The sequence below is a fragment of the Brienomyrus brachyistius genome, chromosome 2 (genome assembly GCF_023856365.1).
Source record: "Brienomyrus brachyistius isolate T26 chromosome 2, BBRACH_0.4, whole genome shotgun sequence".
NCBI lineage: Eukaryota > Metazoa > Chordata > Actinopteri > Osteoglossiformes > Mormyridae > Brienomyrus > Brienomyrus brachyistius.
Window position 1 is genome coordinate 40,224,457 of NC_064534.1, and position 15,383 is coordinate 40,239,839.

General features: G+C 44.5%; 12 non-coding genes and 1 pseudogene across 12 annotated transcripts; all 13 read left to right on the forward strand.

Moving 5' to 3' along the window:
• Positions 1-597: 597 nt before the first annotated feature.
• On the forward strand, positions 598-716 carry LOC125730986 (5S ribosomal RNA). Its single transcript, XR_007391279.1, has one exon. It is a non-coding gene; the product is annotated as a 5S ribosomal RNA (ribosomal RNA).
• A 1,075-nt stretch (positions 717-1,791) lies between these two features.
• LOC125731045 (5S ribosomal RNA) lies at positions 1,792-1,910 on the forward strand. The gene has a single exon (XR_007391335.1). It is a non-coding gene; the product is annotated as a 5S ribosomal RNA (ribosomal RNA).
• Positions 1,911-2,990: 1,080 nt separating this feature from the next.
• LOC125737017 (5S ribosomal RNA) lies at positions 2,991-3,109 on the forward strand. The gene has a single exon (XR_007396284.1). It is a non-coding gene; the product is annotated as a 5S ribosomal RNA (ribosomal RNA).
• A 1,076-nt stretch (positions 3,110-4,185) lies between these two features.
• Positions 4,186-4,304, forward strand: LOC125731940 (5S ribosomal RNA; annotated as a pseudogene).
• Positions 4,305-5,381: 1,077 nt separating this feature from the next.
• On the forward strand, positions 5,382-5,500 carry LOC125734328 (5S ribosomal RNA). The gene has a single exon (XR_007393644.1). It is a non-coding gene; the product is annotated as a 5S ribosomal RNA (ribosomal RNA).
• Positions 5,501-6,580: 1,080 nt separating this feature from the next.
• Positions 6,581-6,699, forward strand: LOC125730715 (5S ribosomal RNA). The gene has a single exon (XR_007391007.1). It is a non-coding gene; the product is annotated as a 5S ribosomal RNA (ribosomal RNA).
• Positions 6,700-7,778: 1,079 nt separating this feature from the next.
• Positions 7,779-7,897, forward strand: LOC125734023 (5S ribosomal RNA). Its single transcript, XR_007393352.1, has one exon. It is a non-coding gene; the product is annotated as a 5S ribosomal RNA (ribosomal RNA).
• Positions 7,898-8,973: 1,076 nt separating this feature from the next.
• LOC125736240 (5S ribosomal RNA) lies at positions 8,974-9,092 on the forward strand. Its single transcript, XR_007395524.1, has one exon. It is a non-coding gene; the product is annotated as a 5S ribosomal RNA (ribosomal RNA).
• Positions 9,093-10,170: 1,078 nt separating this feature from the next.
• On the forward strand, positions 10,171-10,289 carry LOC125734024 (5S ribosomal RNA). Its single transcript, XR_007393353.1, has one exon. It is a non-coding gene; the product is annotated as a 5S ribosomal RNA (ribosomal RNA).
• A 1,074-nt stretch (positions 10,290-11,363) lies between these two features.
• LOC125734329 (5S ribosomal RNA) lies at positions 11,364-11,482 on the forward strand. The gene has a single exon (XR_007393645.1). It is a non-coding gene; the product is annotated as a 5S ribosomal RNA (ribosomal RNA).
• Positions 11,483-12,561: 1,079 nt separating this feature from the next.
• LOC125736241 (5S ribosomal RNA) lies at positions 12,562-12,680 on the forward strand. Its single transcript, XR_007395525.1, has one exon. It is a non-coding gene; the product is annotated as a 5S ribosomal RNA (ribosomal RNA).
• Positions 12,681-13,755: 1,075 nt separating this feature from the next.
• LOC125734330 (5S ribosomal RNA) lies at positions 13,756-13,874 on the forward strand. Its single transcript, XR_007393646.1, has one exon. It is a non-coding gene; the product is annotated as a 5S ribosomal RNA (ribosomal RNA).
• A 1,080-nt stretch (positions 13,875-14,954) lies between these two features.
• Positions 14,955-15,073, forward strand: LOC125730926 (5S ribosomal RNA). The gene has a single exon (XR_007391219.1). It is a non-coding gene; the product is annotated as a 5S ribosomal RNA (ribosomal RNA).
• The last annotated feature ends 310 nt before the right edge of the window (positions 15,074-15,383 follow it).

Consider the following 15,383-nt stretch of genomic DNA (forward strand, 5'->3'; position numbering starts at 1 on the left):
ATTAATGTTTAGGTTAGTGGGAATCACAGAGGAATTAGGGATGGAAACTTCTTTGCTGGTGGTAGAAGCGGTCTGGAGAATTTTTAGAGAGAAGAGGCCGTCGATGTTTCAATGTAGAAAATTGTTCTGGCTGCAGCCTGCAGTATGGACTTGTTGGCGTGTGTAGCTCCCAGTGTTCTGACAGCGTGACATTTTGGGGAAGCATGTGATTCAACAGCAACCAGTGGGCTTCGTGCGGCGGAGATTTTGTGGCTGTTAGCGGAGTTGATAACAGAGGGTCTTTAAGAGAAGCCTGCATGCGGTAGGCAAATGAGTAATGTTTGCCGGCGGGGGACGTGCGGCGATTAACCTGTTCGGTAGTGAAAAGGACTTAAAGAGAAGGAAGTGTGCGGATGCGGAAAGAATGGAATAATTGTGGTAGGCTGCCGGCTGAGTAGTTTGGTGAATGTTTGGTGTAGGTGCGGCGCTGCCGATTGGATGGTGGTGCTGCAGTGTGAGTCAGATTAAAAAAAAAAAAACAGGTGTAGGATCCAATGGGACTAACTGGCATGTATAGACGCGTGTAATGCAAAAGAGCTGTTTTTGGTAGTGTCTCTCGCTTACGGCCGTACCACCCTGAACACACCCGATATCGTCCGATCTCGGAAGCTAAGCAGGGTAAGGTCTGATTAGTACTTGGAAGGGAGACCACCTGGGAATACCAGGTGCTGTAAGCTTTTCTCACTTTTACTTTATACAGGGGGCGCTCCACTTCACGATTAATTTAAATCTAGCACTCCCCTTCCATTTTACTATTTTATATATATATTTTTATTCTCTCATTCATAAAGGCAGCTTTTACACACCGTTTTACTCTAAATACTGCCTGGTAATTCTAGGTGCTGTAAGCTGTTCGTGCCTTTATTCCACCAGGGCGCGATCTTCTCACAAACTTGAAGACTGTCACTCCCCATTCACGTTTTACAACTTATTGTTAATGATAAAGAGACAGCTTTTTACACACAGTTTTAAACAAAGTACTGATATAATTCCTCTTCAACTCACCGCTTTGTTTTCTATGCAAAAACCACTTCACCACAAAAGACTCGATATTATTGGCATAGCAAGGTCTGCTCTTCTCCTCCTTTCAAAACTTGCTAAAAGCTGTATTTAAAAGAACAGATTGGCCGGGGTAATTCACACCCTTCAATGCCAGCTTAATGTTTAGGTTAGTGGGAATCACAGAGGAATTAGGGATGGAAACTTCTTTGCTGGTGGTAGAAGCGGTCTGGTGAATTTTTAGAGAGAAGAGGCCGTCGATGTTTGAATGTAGAAAATTGTTCTGGCTGCAGCCTGCAGTATGGACTTGTTGGTGTGTGTAGCTCCCAGTGTTCTGACAGCGCAACGTTTTGGGGAAGCATGTGATTCAGCAGCTACCAGTGGGCTTCGTGCGGCGGAGATTTTGTGGCTGTTAGCGGAGTTGATAACAGAGGGTCGTTAAGAGAAGCCTGCATGCAGTAGGCAAAGGAGTAATGTTTGCTGGCGGGGGACGTGCGGCGATTAACCTGTGCAGTAGTGAAAAGGAGTTAAAGAGAAGGAAGTGTGCGGATGCGGAAAGAATGGAATAATTGTGGTAGGCTGCCGGCTGAGTAGTTTGGTGAATGTTTGGTGTGGGTCCGGCGCTGCCGATTGGATGGTGGGGCTGCAGTGTGAGTCAGATAAAAAAAAAAAAACATTAGTAGGATCCAATGGGACCAACTGGCATGTATAGAGGCGTGTAATGCAAAAGGGCTGTTTTTGGTAGCGTCTCTCGCTTATGGCCATGCCAGCCTGAACACGCCCGATCTCATCCGATCTTGGAAGCCAATCAGGGTAGGGTCTGGTTAGTACTTGGATGGGAGACCTCCTGGGAATACCAGGTGCTGTAAGCTTTTCTCACTTTTACTTTATACAGGGGGCGCTCCACTTCACGATTAATTTAAATCTATCACTCCCCTTCCATTTTACTATTTTATATATATATATATTTTTTTTTTCTCTCATTCATAAAGGCAGCTTTTAGAAACCGTTTTACTCTAAATACTTCCTGGTAATTCTAGGTGCTGTAAGCTGTTCGTGCCTTTATTCCACCAGGGCGCGATCTTCTCACAAACTTGAAGACTGTCACTCCCCATTCACATTTTACAACTTATTGTTAATGATAAAGAGACAGCTTTTTACACACAGTTTTAAACAAAGTACTGATATTATTCCTCTTCAACTGACCGCTTTGTTTTCTATGCAAAAACCACTTCGCCACAGAAGACTCGATATTATTGGCATAGCAAGTTCTGCTCTTCTCCTTTCAAAACTTGCTAAAAGCTGTATTTAAAAGAACAGATTGGCCGGGGTAATTCACACCCTTCAATGCCAGCTTAATGTTTAGGTTAGTGGGAATCACAGAGGAATTAGGGATGGAAACTTCTTTGCTGGTGGTAGAAGCGGTCTGGTGAATTTTTAGAGAGAAGAGGCCGTCGATGTTTGAATGTAGAAAATTGTTCTGGCTGCAGCCTGCAGTATGGACTTGTTGGTGTGTGTAGCTCCCAGTGTTCTGACAGCGCGACGTTTTGGGGAAGCATGTGATTCAGCAGCTACCAGTGGGCTTCGTGCGGCGGAGATTTTGTGGCTGTTAGCGGAGTTGATAACAGAGGGTCGTTAAGAGAAGCCTGCATGCAGTAGGCAAAGGAGTAATGTTTGCCGGCGGGGGACATGCGGCGATAAACCTGTGCGGTAGTGAAAAGGAGTTAAAAAGAAGGAAGTGTGCGGATGCGGAAAGAATGGAATAATTGTGGTAGGCTGCCGGCTGAGTAGTTTGGTGAATGTTTGGTGTGGGTCCGGCGCTGCCGATTGGATGGTGGGGCTGCAGTGTGAGTCAGATAAAAAAAAAAAAAAACATTAGTAGGATCCAATGGGACCAACTGGCATGTATAGAGGCGTGTAATGCAAAAGGGCTGTTTTTGGTAGCGTCTCTCGCTTATGGCCATGCCAGCCTGAACACGCCCGATCTCATCCGATCTCGGAAGCCAATCAGGGTAGGGTCTGGTTAGTACTTGGATGGGAGACCTCCTGGGAATACCAGGTGCTGTAAGCTTTTCTCACTTTTACTTTATACAGGGGGCGCTCCACTTCACGATTAATTTAAATCTATCACTCCCCTTCCATTTTACTAATTTATATATATATATTTTTTTCTCTCATTCATAAAGGCAGCTTTTACACACGTTTTACTCTAAATACTGCCTGGTAATTCTAGGTGCTGTAAGCTGTTCGTGCCTTTATTCCACCAGGGCACGATCTTCTCACAAACTTGAAGACTGTCACTCCCCATTCACGTTTTACAACTTATTGTTAATAATAAAGAGACAGCTTTTTACACACAGTTTTAAACAAAGTACTGATATAATTCCTCTTCAACTCACCGCTTTGTTTTCTATGCAAAAACCACTTCGCCACAGAAGACTTGATATTGTTAGCATAGCAAGGTCTGCTCTTCTCCTCCTTTCAAAACTTGCTAAAAGCTGTATTTAAAAGAGCAGGTTGGCCGGGGTAATTCACACCCTTCAATGCCAGATTAATGTTTAGGTTAGTGGGAATCACAGAGGAATTAGGGATGGAAACTTCTTTGCTGGTGGTAGAAGCGGTCTGGAGAATTTTTAGAGAGAAGAGGCCGTCGATGTTTCAATGTAGAAAATTGTTCTGGCTGCAGCCTGCAGTATGGACTTGTTGGCGTGTGTAGCTCCCAGTGTTCTGACAGCGTGACATTTTGGGGAAGCATGTGATTCAACAGCAACCAGTGGGCTTCGTGCGGCGGAGATTTTGTGGCTGTTAGCGGAGTTGATAACAGAGGGTCTTTAAGAGAAGCCTGCATGCGGTAGGCAAATGAGTAATGTTTGCCGGCGGGGGACGTGCGGCGATTAACCTGTTCGGTAGTGAAAAGGACTTAAAGAGAAGGAAGTGTGCGGATGCGGAAAGAATGGAATAATTGTGGTAGGCTGCCGGCTGAGTAGTTTGGTGAATGTTTGGTGTAGGTGCGGCGCTGCCGATTGGATGGTGGTGCTGCAGTGTGAGTCAGATTAAAAAAAAAAAAACAGGTGTAGGATCCAATGGGACTAACTGGCATGTATAGACGCGTGTAATGCAAAAGAGCTGTTTTTGGTAGTGTCTCTCGCTTACGGCCGTACCACCCTGAACACACCCGATATCGTCCGATCTCGGAAGCTAAGCAGGGTAAGGTCTGATTAGTACTTGGAAGGGAGACCACCTGGGAATACCAGGTTCTGTAAGGTTTTCTCACTTTTACTTTATACAGGGGGCACTCCACCTCACGATTAATTTAAATCTATCACTCCCCTTACATTTTACTATTTTATATATTTCTTTTTTCTCTCATTCATGAAGGCAGCTTTTACAAACGTTTTACTCTAAATACTGCCTGGTAATTCTAGGTGCTGTAAGCTGTTCGTGCCTTTATTCCACCAGGGCACGATCTTCTCACAAACTTGAAGACTGTCACTCCCCATTCACGTTTTACAACTTATTGTTAATAATAAAGAGACAGCTTTTTACACACAGTTTTAAACAAAGTACTGATATAATTCCTCTTCAACTCACCGCTTTGTTTTCTATGCAAAAACCACTTCGCCACAGAAGACTTGATATTGTTAGCATAGCAAGGTCTGCTCTTCTCCTCCTTTCAAAACTTGCTAAAAGCTGTATTTAAAAGAGCAGGTTGGCCGGGGTAATTCACACCCTTCAATGCCAGATTAATGTTTAGGTTAGTGGGAATCACAGAGGAATTAGGGATGGAAACTTCTTTGCTGGTGGTAGAAGCGGTCTGGAGAATTTTTAGAGAGAAGAGGCCGTCGATGTTTCAATGTAGAAAATTGTTCTGGCTGCAGCCTGCAGTATGGACTTGTTGGCGTGTGTAGCTCCCAGTGTTCTGACAGCGTGACATTTTGGGGAAGCATGTGATTCAACAGCAACCAGTGGGCTTCGTGCGGCGGAGATTTTGTGGCTGTTAGCGGAGTTGATAACAGAGGGTCTTTAAGAGAAGCCTGCATGCAGTAGGCAAAGGAGTAATGTTTGCTGGCGGGGGATGTGCGGCGATTAACCTGTGCGGTAGTGAAAAGGAGTTAAAGAGAAGGAAGTGTGCGGATGCGGAAAGAATGGAATAATTGTGGTAGGCTGCCGGCTGAGTAGTTTGGTGAATGTTTGGTGTGGTTCCGGCGTTGCCGATTGGATGGTGGGGCTGCATTGAGAGTCAGATAAAAAAAAAAATAAAAACCAGGAGTAGGATCCAATGGGACCAACTGGCATGTATAGAGGCGTGTAATGCAAAAGGGCTGTTTTTGGTAGTGTCTCTCGCTTATGGCCATACCACCCTGAACACGCCCGATCTTGTCTGATCTCGGAAGCTAAGCAGGGTAGGGTCTGGTTAGTACTTGGATGGGAGACCACCTGGGAATACCAGGTGCTGTAAGCTTTTCTCACTTTTACTTTATACAGGGGGCGCTCCACTTCACGATTAATTTAAATCTATCACTCCCCTTCCATTTTACTATTTTATATATATATTTTTTTTTTTCTCTCATTCATAAAGGCAGCTTTTACGCACCGTTTTACTCAAAATACTTCCTGGTAATTCTAGGTGCTGTAAGCTGTTCGTGCCTTTATTCCACCAGGGCGCGATCTTCTCACAAACTTGAAGACTGTCACTCCCCATTCACGTTTTACAACTTATTGTTAATGATAAAGAGACAGCTTTTTACACACAGTTTTAAACAAAGTACTGATATTATTCCTCTTCAACTGACCGCTTTGTTTTCTATGCAAAAACCACTTCGCCACAGAAGACTCGATATTATTGGCATAGCAAGTTCTGCTCTTCTCCTTTCAAAACTTGCTAAAAGCTGTATTTAAAAGAACAGATTGGCCGGGGTAATTCACACCCTTCAATGCCAGCTTAATGTTTAGGTTAGTGGGAATCACAGAGGAATTAGGGATGGAAACTTCTTTGCTGGTGGTAGAAGCGGTCTGGTGAATTTTTAGAGAGAAGAGGCCGTCGATGTTTGAATGTAGAAAATTGTTCTGGCTGCAGCCTGCAGTATGGACTTGTTGGTGTGTGTAGCTCCCAGTGTTCTGACAGCGCAACGTTTTGGGGAAGCATGTGATTCAGCAGCTACCAGTGGGCTTCGTGCGGCGGAGATTTTGTGGCTGTTAGCGGAGTTGATAACAGAGGGTCGTTAAGAGAAGCCTGCATGCAGTAGGCAAAGGAGTAATGTTTGCCGGCGGGAGACGTGCGGCGATTAACCTGTGCGGTAGTGAAAAGGAGTTAAAGAGAAGGAAGTGTGCGGATGCGGAAAGAATGGAATAATTGTGGTAGGCTGCCGGCTGAGTAGTTTGGTGAATGTTTGGTGTGGGTCCGGCGCTGCCGATTGGATGGTGGTGCTGCAGTGTGAGTCAGATAAAAAAAAAAAAAAAAACCAGGAGTAGGATCCAATGGGACTAACTGGCATGTATAGACGCGTGTAATGCAAAAGGGCTGTTTTTGGTCACATCTCTCGCTTACGGCCGTACCACCCTGAACACGCCCGATCTCATCTGATCTTGGAAGCTAAGCAGGATTGGGTCTGGTCAGTACTTGGATAGGTGACCACCTGGGAATACCAGGTGCTGTAAGCTTTTCTCACTTTTACTTTATACAGGGGGCGCTCCACTTCACGATTAATTTAAATCTAGCACTCCCCTTCCATTTTACTATTTTATATATATATATATTTTTCTCTCATTCATAAAGGCAGCTTTTAGAAACCGTTTTACTCTAAATACTTCCTGGTAATTCTAGGTGCTGTAAGCTGTTCGTGCCTTTATTCCACCAGGGCGCGATCTTCACACAAACTTGAAGACTGTCACTCCCCATTCACGTTTTACAACTTATTGTTAATGATAAAGAGACAGCTTTTTACACACAGTTTTAAACAAAGTACTGATATTATTCCTCTTCAACTGACCGCTTTGTTTTCTATGCAAAAACCACTTCGCCACAGAAGCCTCGATATTATTGGCATAGCAAGTTCTGCTCTTCTCCTTTCAAAACTTGCTAAAAGCTGTATTTAAAAGAACAGATTGGCCGGGGTAATTCACACCCTTCAATGCCAGCTTAATGTTTAGGTTATTGGGAATCACAGAGGAATTAGGGATGGAAACTTCTTTGCTGGTGGTAGAAGCGGTCTGGTGAATTTTTAGAGAGAAGAGGCCATCGATGTTTGAATGTAGAAAATTGTTCTGGCTGCAGCCTGCAGTATGGACTTGTTGGTGTGTGTAGCTCCCAGTGTTCTGACAGCGCAACGTTTTGGGGAAGCATGTGATTCAGCAGCTACCAGTGGGCTTCGTGCGGCGGAGATTTTGTGGCTGTTAGCGGAGTTGATAACAGAGGGTCGTTAAGAGAAGCCTGCATGCAGTAGGCAAAGGAGTAATGTTTGCTGGCGGGGGACGTGCGGCGATTAACCTGTGCGGTAGTGAAAAGGAGTTAAAGAGAAGGAAGTGTGCGGATGCGGAAAGAATGGAATAATTGTGGTAGGCTGCCGGCTGAGTAGTTTGGTGAATGTTTGGTGTGGGTCCGGCGTTGCCGATTGGATGGTGGGGCTGCAGTGTGAGTCACATAAAAAAAAAAAAAAAAAACCAGGAGTAGGATCCAATGGGACCAACTGGCATGTATAGAGGCGTGTAATGCAAAAGGGCTGTTTTTGGTAGCATCTCTCGCTTACGGCCATACCACCCTGAACACGCCCGATCTCGTCTGATCTCGGAAGCTAAGCAGCGTAGGGTCTGGTTAGTACTTGGATGGGAGACCACCTGGGAATACCAGGTGCTGTAAGCTTTTCTCACTTTTACTTTATACAGGGGGCGCTCCACTTCACGATTAATTTAAATCTAGCACTCCCCTTCCATTTTACTATTTTATATATATATATTTTTTCTCTCTTTCATAAAGCCAGCTTTTAGAAACCGTTTTACTCTAAATACTTCCTGGTAATTCTAGGTGCTGTAAGCTGTTCGTGCCTTTATTCCACCAGGGCGCGATCTTCTCACAAACTTGAAGACTGTCACTCCCCATTCACGTTTTACAACTTATTGTTAATGATAAAGAGACAGCTTTTTACACACAGTTTTAAACAAAGTACTGATATTATTCCTCTTCAACTGACCGCTTTGTTTTCTATGCAAAAACCACTTCGCCACAGAAGACTCGATATTATTGGCATAGCAAGTTCTGCTCTTCTCCTTTCAAAACTTGCTAAAAGCTGTATTTAAAAGAACAGATTGGCCGGGGTAATTCACACCCTTCAATGCCAGCTTAATGTTTAGGTTAGTGGGAATCACAGAGGAATTAGGGATGGAAACTTCTTTGCTGGTGGTAGAAGCGGTCTGGTGAATTTTTAGAGAGAAGAGGCCGTCGATGTTTGAATGTAGAAAATTGTTCTGGCTGCAGCCTGCAGTATGGACTTGTTGGTGTGTGTAGCTCCCAGTGTTCTGACAGCGCAACGTTTTGGGGAAGCATGTGATTCAGCAGCTACCAGTGGGCTTCGTGCGGCGGAGATTTTGTGGCTGTTAGCGGAGTTGATAACAGAGGGTCGTTAAGAGAAGCCTGCATGCAGTAGGCAAAGGAGTAATGTTTGCCGGCGGGGGACGTGCGGCGATTAACCTGTGCGGTAGTGAAAAGGAGTTAAAGAGAAGGAAGTGTGCGGATGCGGAAAGAATGGAATAATTGTGGTAGGCTGCTGGCTGAGTAGTTTGGTGAATGTTTGGTGTGGGTCCGGCGCTGCCGATTGGATGGTGGTGCTGCAGTGTGAGTCAGATAAAAAAAAAAAAAAAACCAGGAGTAGGATCCAATGGGACTAACTGGCATGTATAGACGCGTGTAATGCAAAAGGGCTGTTTTTGGTCACATCTCTCGCTTACGGCCGTACCACCCTGAACACGCCCGATCTCATCTGATCTTGGAAGCTAAGCAGGGTTGGGTCTGGTCAGTACTTGGATAGGTGACCACCTGGGAATACCAGGTGCTGTAAGCTTTTCTCACTTTTACTTTATACAGGGGGCGCTCCACTTCACGATTAATTTAAATCTAGCACTCCCCTTCCATTTTACTATTTTATATATATATATATTTTTCTCTCATTCATAAAGGCAGCTTTTAGAAACCGTTTTACTCTAAATACTTCCTGGTAATTCTAGGTGCTGTAAGCTGTTCGTGCCTTTATTCCACCAGGGCGCGATCTTCTCACAAACTTGAAGACTGTCACTCCCCATTCACGTTTTACAACTTATTGTTAATGATAAAGAGACAGCTTTTTACACACAGTTTTAAACAAAGTACTGATATTATTCCTCTTCAACTGACCGCTTTGTTTTCTATGCAAAAACCACCTTGCCACAGAAGCCTCGATATTATTGGCATAGCAAGTTCTGCTCTTCTCCTTTCAAAACTTGCTAAAAGCTGTATTTAAAAGAACAGATTGGCCGGGGTAATTCACACCCTTCAATGCCAGCTTAATGTTTAGGTTAGTGGGAATCACAGAGGAATTAGGGATGGAAACTTCTTTGCTGGTGGTAGAAGCGGTCTGGTGAATTTTTAGAGAGAAGAGGCCATCGATGTTTGAATGTAGAAAATTGTTCTGGCTGCAGCCTGCAGTATGGACTTGTTGGTGTGTGTAGCTCCCAGTGTTCTGACAGCGCAACGTTTTGGGGAAGCATGTGATTCAGCAGCTACCAGTGGGCTTCGTGCGGCGGAGATTTTGTGGCTGTTAGCGGAGTTGATAACAGAGGGTCGTTAAGAGAAGCCTGCATGCAGTAGGCAAAGGAGTAATGTTTGCTGGCGGGGGACGTGCGGCGATTAACCTGTGCGGTAGTGAAAAGGAGTTAAAGAGAAGGAAGTGTGCGGATGCGGAAAGAATGGAATAATTGTGGTAGGCTGCCGGCTGAGTAGTTTGGTGAATGTTTGGTGTGGGTCCGGCGTTGCCGATTGGATGGTGGGGCTGCAGTGTGAGTCACATAAAAAAAAAAAAAAAAACCAGGAGTAGGATCCAATGGGACCAACTGGCATGTATAGAGGCGTGTAATGCAAAAGGGCTGTTTTTGGTAGCATCTCTCGCTTACGGCCATACCACCCTGAACACGCCCGATCTCGTCTGATCTCGGAAGCTAAGCAGCGTAGGGTCTGGTTAGTACTTGGATGGGAGACCACCTGGGAATACCAGGTGCTGTAAGCTTTTCTCACTTTTACTTTATACAGGGGGCGCTCCACTTCACGATTAATTTAAATCTAGCACTCCCCTTCCATTTTACTATTTTATATATATATATTTTTTCTCTCTTTCATAAAGCCAGCTTTTAGAAACCGTTTTACTCTAAATACTTCCTGGTAATTCTAGGTGCTGTAAGCTGTTCGTGCCTTTATTCCACCAGGGCGCGATCTTCTCACAAACTTGAAGACTGTCACTCCCCATTCACGTTTTACAACTTATTGTTAATGATAAAGAGACAGCTTTTTACACACAGTTTTAAACAAAGTACTGATATTATTCCTCTTCAACTGACCGCTTTGTTTTCTATGCAAAAACCACTTCACCACAGAAGACTCGATATTATTGGCATAGCAAGTTCTGCTCTTCTCCTTTCAAAACTTGCTAAAAGCTGTATTTAAAAGAACAGATTGGCCGGGGTAATTCACACCCTTCAATGCCAGCTTAATGTTTAGGTTAGTGGGAATCACAGAGGAATTAGGGATGGAAACTTCTTTGCTGGTGGTAGAAGCGGTCTGGTGAATTTTTAGAGAGAAGAGGCCGTCGATGTTTGAATGTAGAAAATTGTTCTGGCTGCAGCCTGCAGTATGGACTTGGTGTGTGTAGCTCCCAGTGTTCTGACAGCGCAACGTTTTGGGGAAGCATGTGATTCAGCAGCTACCAGTGGGCTTCGTGCGGCGGAGATTTTGTGGCTGTTAGCGGAGTTGATAACAGAGGGTCTTTAAGAGAAGCCTGCATGCAGTAGGCAAAGGAGTAATGTTTGCTGGCGGGGGATGTGCGGCGATTAACCTGTGCGGTAGTGAAAAGGAGTTAAAGAGAAGGAAGTGTGCGGATGCGGAAAGAATGGAATAATTGTGGTAGGCTGCCGGCTGAGTAGTTTGGTGAATGTTTGGTGTGGTTCCGGCGTTGCCGATTGGATGGTGGGGCTGCATTGAGAGTCAGATAAAAAAAAAAAAAAAAACCAGGAGTAGGATCCAATGGGACCAACTGGCATGTATAGAGGCGTGTAATGCAAAAGGGCTGTTTTTGGTAGTGTCTCTCGCTTATGGCCATACCACCCTGAACACGCCCGATCTTGTCTGATCTCGGAAGCTAAGCAGGGTAGGGTCTGGTTAGTACTTGGATGGGAGACCACCTGGGAATACCAGGTGCTGTAAGCTTTTCTCACTTTTACTTTATACAGGGGGCGCTCCACTTCACGATTAATTTAAATCTATCACTCCCCTTCCATTTTACTATTTTATATATATATTTTTTTTTTTCTCTCATTCATAAAGGCAGCTTTTACGCACCGTTTTACTCAAAATACTTCCTGGTAATTCTAGGTGCTGTAAGCTGTTCGTGCCTTTATTCCACCAGGGCACGATCTTCTCACAAACTTGAAGACTGTCACTCCCCATTCACGTTTTACAACTTATTGTTAATGATAAAGAGACAGCTTTTTACACACAGTTTTAAACAAAGTACTGATATTATTCCTCTTCAACTGACCGCTTTGTTTTCTATGCAAAAACCACTTCGCCACAGAAGACTCGATATTATTGGCATAGCAAGTTCTGCTCTTCTCCTTTCAAAACTTGCTAAAGCTGTATTTAAAAGAACAGATTGGCCGGGGTAATTCACACCCTTCAATGCCAGCTTAATGTTTAGGTTAGTGGGAATCACAGAGGAATTAGGGATGGAAACTTCTTTGCTGGTGGTAGAAGCGGTCTGGTGAATTTTTAGAGAGAAGAGGCCGTCGATGTTTGAATGTAGAAAATTGTTCTGGCTGCAGCCTGCAGTATGGACTTGTTGGTGTGTGTAGCTCCCAGTGTTCTGACAGCGCAACGTTTTGGGGAAGCATGTGATTCAGCAGCTACCAGTGGGCTTCGTGCGGCGGAGATTTTGTGGCTGTTAGCGGAGTTGATAACAGAGGGTCGTTAAGAGAAGCCTGCATGCAGTAGGCAAAGGAGTAATGTTTGCCGGCGGGGGACGTGCGGCGATTAACCTGTGCGGTAGTGAAAAGGAGTTAAAGAGAAGGAAGTGTGCGGATGCGGAAAGAATGGAATAATTGTGGTAGGCTGCCGGCTGAGTAGTTTGGTGAATGTTTGGTGTGGGTCCGGCGCTGCCGATTGGATGGTGGTGCTGCAGTGTGAGTCAGATAAAAAAAAAAAAAAAAACCAGGAGTAGGATCCAATGGGACTAACTGGCATGTATAGACGCGTGTAATGCAAAAGGGCTGTTTTTGGTCGCATCTCTCGCTTACGGCCGTACCACCCTGAACACGCCCGATCTCATCTGATCTTGGAAGCTAAGCAGGGTTGGGTCTGGTCAGTACTTGGATAGGTGACCACCTGGGAATACCAGGTGCTGTAAGCTTTTCTCACTTTTACTTTATACAGGGGGCGCTCCACTTCACGATTAATTTAAATCTAGCACTCCCCTTCCATTTTACTATTTTATATATATATATATTTTTCTCTCATTCATAAAGGCAGCTTTTAGAAACCGTTTTACTCTAAATACTTCCTGGTAATTCTAGGTGCTGTAAGCTGTTCGTGCCTTTATTCCACCAGGGCGCGATCTTCTCACAAACTTGAAGACTGTCACTCCCCATTCACGTTTTACAACTTATTGTTAATGATAAAGAGACAGCTTTTTACACACAGTTTTAAACAAAGTACTGATATTATTCCTCTTCAACTGACCGCTTTGTTTTCTATGCAAAAACCACTTCGCCACAGAAGCCTCGATATTATTGGCATAGCAAGTTCTGCTCTTCTCCTTTCAAAACTTGCTAAAAGCTGTATTTAAAAGAACAGATTGGCCGGGGTAATTCACACCCTTCAATGCCAGCTTAATGTTTAGGTTAGTGGGAATCACAGAGGAATTAGGGATGGAAACTTCTTTGCTGGTGGTAGAAGCGGTCTGGTGAATTTTTAGAGAGAAGAGGCCGTCGATGTTTGAATGTAGAAAATTGTTCTGGCTGCAGCCTGCAGTATGGACTTGGTGTGTGTAGCTCCCAGTGTTCTGACAGCGCAACGTTTTGGGGAAGCATGTGATTCAGCAGCTACCAGTGGGCTTCGTGCGGCGGAGATTTTGTGGCTGTTAGCGGAGTTGATAACAGAGGGTCTTTAAGAGAAGCCTGCATGCAGTAGGCAAAGGAGTAATGTTTGCTGGCGGGGGATGTGCGGCGATTAACCTGTGCGGTAGTGAAAAGGAGTTAAAGAGAAGGAAGTGTGCGGATGCGGAAAGAATGGAATAATTGTGGTAGGCTGCCGGCTGAGTAGTTTGGTGAATGTTTGGTGTGGTTCCGGCGTTGCCGATTGGATGGTGGGGCTGCATTGAGAGTCAGATAAAAAAAAAAAAAAAAACCAGGAGTAGGATCCAATGAGACCAACTGGCATGTATAGAGGCGTGTAATGCAAAAGGGCTGTTTTTGGTAGTGTCTCTCGCTTATGGCCATACCACCCTGAACACGCCCGATCTTGTCTGATCTCGGAAGCTAAGCAGGGTAGGGTCTGGTTAGTACTTGGATGGGAGACCACCTGGGAATACCAGGTGCTGTAAGCTTTTCTCACTTTTACTTTATACAGGGGGCGCTCCACTTCACGATTAATTTAAATCTATCACTCCCCTTCCATTTTACTATTTTATATATATATATATTTTTTTCTCTCATTCATAAAGGCAGCTTTTACGCACCGTTTTACTCAAAATACTTCCTGGTAATTCTAGGTGCTGTAAGCTGTTCGTGCCTTTATTCCACCAGGGCACGATCGTCTCACAAACTTGAAGACTGTCACTCCCCATTCACGTTTTACAACTTATTGTTAATGATAAAGAGACAGCTTTTTACACACAGTTTTAAACAAAGTACTGATATTATTCCTCTTCAACTGACCGCTTTGTTTTCTATGCAAAAACCACTTCGCCACAGAAGACTCGATATTATTGGCATAGCAAGTTCTGCTCTTCTCCTTTCAAAACTTGCTAAAAGCTGTATTTAAAAGAACAGATTGGCCGGGGTAATTCACACCCTTCAATGCCAGCTTAATGTTTAGGTTAGTGGGAATCACAGAGGAATTAGGGATGGAAACTTCTTTGCTGGTGGTAGAAGCGGTCTGGTGAATTTTTAGAGAGAAGAGGCCGTCGATGTTTGAATGTAGAAAATTGTTCTGGCTGCAGCCTGCAGTATGGACTTGTTGGTGTGTGTAGCTCCCAGTGTTCTGACAGCGCAACGTTTTGGGGAAGCATGTGATTCAGCAGCTACCAGTGGGCTTCGTGCGGCGGAGATTTTGTGGCTGTTAGCGGAGTTGATAACAGAGGGTCGTTAAGAGAAGCCTGCATGCAGTAGGCAAAGGAGTAATGTTTGCCGGCGGGGGACGTGCGGCGATTAACCTGTGCGGTAGTGAAAAGGAGTTAAAGAGAAGGAAGTGTGCGGATGCGGAAAGAATGGAATAATTGTGGTAGGCTGCCGGCTGAGTAGTTTGGTGAATGTTTGGTGTGGGTCCGGCGCTGCCGATTGGATGGTGGTGCTGCAGTGTGAGTCAGATAAAAAAAATAAAAAAAACCAGGAGTAGGATCCAATGGGACTAACTGGCATGTATAGACGCGTGTAATGCAAAAGGGCTGTTTTTGGTCGCATCTCTCGCTTACGGCCGTACCACCCTGAACACGCCCGATCTCATCTGATCTTGGAAGCTAAGCAGGGTAGGGTCTGGTCAGTACTTGGATAGGTGACCACCTGGGGATACCAGGTGCTGTAAGCTTTTCTCACTTTTACTTTATACAGGGGGCGCTCCACTTCACGATTAATTTAAATCTATCACTCCCCTTCCATTTTACTATTTTATATATATATATATATTTTTCTCTCATTCATAAAGGCAGCTTTTACACACCGTTTTACTCTAAATACTTCCTGGTAATTCTAGGTGCTGTAAGCTGTTCGTGCCTTTATTCCACCAGGGCGCGATCTTCTCACAAACTTGAAAACTGTCACTCCCCATTCACGTTTTACAACTTATTGTTAATGATAAAGAGACAGCTTTTTACACACAGTTTTAAACAAAGTACTGA